This window comes from Schistocerca nitens, chromosome 7, assembly GCF_023898315.1.
Source record: "Schistocerca nitens isolate TAMUIC-IGC-003100 chromosome 7, iqSchNite1.1, whole genome shotgun sequence".
Classification (NCBI taxonomy): Eukaryota; Metazoa; Arthropoda; class Insecta; order Orthoptera; family Acrididae; genus Schistocerca; species Schistocerca nitens.
Window position 1 is genome coordinate 306,344,020 of NC_064620.1, and position 5,000 is coordinate 306,349,019.

Genomic DNA, 5,000 nt, shown 5'->3' on the forward strand with positions numbered 1-5,000 from the left:
GACAAATCGCTCCACCAACTAAGAACGGCCATGCACCACCACCCACCGAATCAAGAAAGAGCTATCAATCTGTCAATCCTTCCGGTGTCCGGGCCTGGTGAGGTTTCCCGTGTTGAGTCAAATTAAGCCGCAGGCTCCACTCCTGGTGGTGCCCTTCCGTCAATTCCTTTAAGTTTCAGCTTTGCAACCATACTTCCCCCGGAACCCAAAAGCTTTGGTTTCCCGGAGGCTGCCCGCCGAGTCATCGGAGGAACTGCGGCGGATCGCTGGCTGGCATCGTTTATGGTTAGAACTAGGGCGGTATCTGATCGCCTTCGAACCTCTAACTTTCGTTCTTGATTAATGAAAACATACTTGGCAAATGCTTTCGCTTCTGTTCGTCTTGCGACGATCCAAGAATTTCACCTCTAACGTCGCAATACGAATGCCCCCGCCTGTCCCTATTAATCATTACCTCGGGTTCCGAAAACCAACAAAATAGAACCGAGGTCCTATTCCATTATTCCATGCACACAGTATTCAGGCGGGCTTGCCTGCTTTAAGCACTCTAATTTGTTCAAAGTAAACGTGCCGGCCCACCGAGACACTCAATAAAGAGCACCCTGGTAGGATTTCAACGGGGTCCGCCTCGGGACGCACGAGCACGCACGAGGCGGTCGCACGCCTTCGGCTCGCCCCACCGGCAAGACGTCCCACGATACATGCCAGTTAAACACCGACGGGCGGTGAACCAACAGCGTGGGACACAAATCCAACTACGAGCTTTTTAACCGCAACAACTTTAATATACGCTATTGGAGCTGGAATTACCGCGGCTGCTGGCACCAGACTTGCCCTCCAATAGATACTCGTTAAAGGATTTAAAGTGTACTCATTCCGATTACGGGGCCTCGGATGAGTCCCGTATCGTTATTTTTCGTCACTACCTCCCCGTGCCGGGAGTGGGTAATTTGCGCGCCTGCTGCCTTCCTTGGATGTGGTAGCCGTTTCTCAGGCTCCCTCTCCGGAATCGAACCCTGATTCCCCGTTACCCGTTACAACCATGGTAGGCGCAGAACCTACCATCGACAGTTGATAAGGCAGACATTTGAAAGATGCGTCGCCGGTACGAAGACCGTGCGATCAGCCCAAAGTTATTCAGAGTCACCAAGGCAAACGGACCGGACGAGCCGACCGATTGGTTTTGATCTAATAAAAGCGTCCCTTCCATCTCTGGTCGGGACTCTGTTTGCATGTATTAGCTCTAGAATTACCACAGTTATCCAAGTAACGTGGGTACGATCTAAGGAACCATAACTGATTTAATGAGCCATTCGCGGTTTCACCTTAATGCGGCTTGTACTGAGACATGCATGGCTTAATCTTTGAGACAAGCATATGACTACTGGCAGGATCAACCAGGGAGCTGCGTCAACTAGAGCTGAGCAGCCGGCCGCCCGGGAGTGTGTCCCGGGGGCCCGCGCGAACACGCAAGCGTCCGCTCAATTATTCTGCAAACAGGAGGAGGCTGGGCTCCCCTGCACGATACACCTCGAAACCCTCTCAGGTCCCGGCGGCGCGCAGCGCCGTCCTAAGTACTTGGTCGGGTTCGAGAGAGGCGCAATCGCCCGGAGATAGGCGAGTAGACGCTTTCAGTGCGACCACCCGTGCTCCCAACTGAGCTTGCCGCTGCCGACAGAGGCCCGGGAGCGTGCTGTCGTGGTGTTGCCGGCGGGAGACAACACGCGGCCACAAACAGTGACCGGGCAGCTCCAACGCCAGCGCCACAGAGGGGCAGAGCCCCACTTGGGTGCCAAAGCGAACTCTCCCAGCACAGCGCACGCGCCAACACATCCGCACAGCTGCGATACAAACCACCTGCGAGAACCGCGGAGGCGACCGAGCAGCAGACGGCGTCGCGGCGCCGAGTGCCGGGCGGCGGCGCATCCTCAACGCACACAGTCCTCAATCGGACCAGCACACTGCAGATGTCCACCGCGCTTCGCACCGGGCCCGGGAGGACCCACTTTGGCCGCACGGCGCCGCGCGCTGGGTGCGCCGGCACGCAGATGCGCCGCCTGCCGCCTCCGTCAGCCGGCGCGCCTGCCACTGGGCGCCCCCACCAGCCGGCTGCCGCGCGTGCGCCCACGCAGCGCGCGGCCAGCACGCCGGGCGCCCCCCCCTCACCGGCCGGGGACGGTCCCACCCAGCCACCGCCGCGTATCGCTTCATACCCACATGCCCACTCACGTTCGTGGGTATGACGGGTGTCGCTGAAGCAACCGGTTAATACCTGTACCGATCGTCGATATCAACGATTCACCTCCAGCGCGAACAACCGCGCAACAACGGATTTCCAGTTCATTTGCGTAACTTGGGCAGCAAACGTAGACATCCATCTACATTTGCGACTTCTACGAGTCTTGCATGCCTGGATGTTGTGTGTCACGACGCACTCCATCAGCATACATACACGCTGCGACGTGTGCACGAAAGAACACGTGGAAGGTGGCCAGCGTACGTATGCGAATGCCATTGCACAGCTGCGAAGCGCATTCAACACGCGAACTCCTGACCGACGAGCTAGAGGTGACAGGAGGGGAGGGGGGGGGGGCGGGGGCGATATACGTCCTATTGCAGTACACAATACAGTGGATAGCGGGACCATGTGGAAAGTAAGCAACACTCGCAAGATGTGAGGGTACGCACCGTAAAATGAATCAATACGCAGAACACCACAGTGTGCGCGAAGTGAACTATGTTGAGATGGTTGCAATTAGGCAACGCTACACGAATTCCTAGATTCATATAACTAACAATTACAGGGCAGGTTAAGGCGCAACGTGGGTTAGGTTAGGGCGCAACGTGGGTTAGGTTAGGGCGCAACGTGGGTTAGGTTAGGGCGCAACGTGGGTTAGGTTAGGGCGCAACGTGGGTTAGGTTAGGGCGCAACTTGGGTTAGGTGAGGGCGCAACGTAGGTTAGGTTAGGGCGCAACGTGGGTTAGGTTAGGGCGCAACGTGGGTTAGGTTAGGGCGCAACGTGGGTTAGGTTAGGGCGCAACGTGGGTTAGGTTAGGGCGCAACGTGGGTTAGGTTAGGGCGCAACGTGGGTTAGGTTTGGGCGCAACGTGGGTTAGGTTAGGGCGCAACGTGGGTTAGGTTAGGGCGCAACGTGGGTTAGGTTAGGGCCCAACGTAGGTTAGGTTAGGGCGCAACGTAGGTTAGGTTAGGGCGCAACGTAGGTTAGGTTAGGGCGCAACGTAGGTTAGGTTAGGGCGCAACGTAGGTTAGGTTAGGGCGCAACGTGGGTTAGGTTAAGGCGCAACGTGGGTTAGGTTAAGGCGCAACGTGGGTTAGGTTAGGGCGCAACTTGGGTTAGGTTAAGGCGCAACTTGGGTTAGGTTAAGGCGCAACTTGGGTTAGGTTAAGGCGCAACTTGGGTTAGGTTAAGGCGCAACTTGGGTTAGGTTAAGGCGCAACTTGGGTTAGGTTAAGGCGCAACTTGGGTTAGGTTAAGGCAGAAGTTGGGTTAGGTTAAGGCAGAAGTTGGGTTAGGTTAAGGCAGAAGTTGGGTTAGGTTAAGGCAGAAGTTGGGTTAGGTTAAGGCAGAAGTTGGGTTAGGTTAAGGCAGAAGTTGGGTTAGGTTAAGGCAGAAGTTGGGTTAGGTTAAGGCAGAAGTTGGGTTAGGTTAAGGCAGAAGTTGGGTTAGGTTAAGGCAGAAGTTGGGTTAGGTTAAGGCAGAAGTTGGGTTAGGTTAAGGCAGAAGTTGGGTTAGGTTAAGGCAGAAGTTGGGTTAGGTTAAGGCAGAAGTTGGGTTAAGGGATGGTGTGTGTGGGGGGGGGGGGTGGGGTGGCGAGGTTCGTTGATAGTGATGGTAGTAAGTGGACGCCTGAGGCACTATCAGATATGTCACGTCAGTTGCACTTGTGGCTCATGGCAGGTGGCGCGCCCGTTCTGTGTTTGTGGCAAAGGAGTGGCACACCTGTGTCTTTCATTCCTGCCATTGTTTATGTGCTGTGAGATGCGGCAGTGTGGTGCTGTTGGGTGCACCCCTGTGTAGGACATGTGTGGGTGTTGGTGGCGTATCTGAGCAATGGTGGTTGTAGGAAGAGTGGGATATTCAGTTTTCTGGTTCGACGTCCCGGTCTGGTTATCATAGTGTGGATGGTGTACTGTGGCCGAGAGGATGCACTGGATGTTGTTCCATGCTGGTACTTAGATGTTGTGTCTGCGTCTGTTACAGGCATAGACTAGTGGGTGATGGAGTGTGTGGGTGACGTGTGGTTGACATTGTGTGCACAGACGTTCAGCATGTATAGGGACAGTTGTATGTGTTATCTATATTCCGATGACTGCGCGTATTACTAAGCACCGCCGTGTATAAGCTTAATGTATGTATAGTCAATGCCTGTTCTATCTCTGTACAGTAGTAGCGGTGCGACTGCACTAGCTAGCTACACCTCGCGGCATCGTCCCCCGGTGTATGGCATATGATTATAAACATTCTGTCTATTAGTCAAAACCGGTGGTGTGACTACGTCACATGTTTGAGGTGGGGGGACGCAACACCGTGCCGGTGGGTCAGGGCTGCGAAACACTTTCCCCACACTGGGGGCTCGGACCCTCATTACTCGTCCCAGTAATATATTGCGGAGCGCACATAGCCATTGCCCAGAGTCTTTGCGACTGCGAGTGCAACGCCCACGGGGACCGACGTGGATGGGGCGGCCCATAGCTGATCGCTCAGCATCGGAATCCGTACAGTGAGCGACGCGGTCGCGCACAGACTTAGAGCACGTTTAGGGACAGCGGGAATGTCGAATATTGGATAAAACTCTTCATGAAACGCAAGATATAGGTGTGGATTGCAACTTACGAGTGCGGGAAACGTCCGCCGTTCATCCGCTGGACTTGCGATTTTGGTGGGTGGGGTGGGGCACGTACGGGTGCGGGTGGCGTGATTGTCGGTCGACGACTTCGTGGTGGACAGAGGATGCCGTCTTTGTGGGTGGCGTCGGAC

At 55.3% G+C, this 5,000-nt stretch overlaps 1 non-coding gene across 1 annotated transcript in view; it reads right to left on the reverse strand.

Annotated features, from left to right (window-relative positions):
* Positions 1-1,404, reverse strand: part of LOC126196857 (small subunit ribosomal RNA) — a 1,909-nt gene extending 505 nt beyond the window's left edge. Inside the window, exon 1 of the ribosomal RNA XR_007539286.1 lies at positions 1-1,404. This exon is cut by the window's left edge and continues 505 nt beyond it. This is a non-coding gene — a ribosomal RNA (small subunit ribosomal RNA).
* Positions 1,405-5,000: the final 3,596 nt, after the last annotated feature.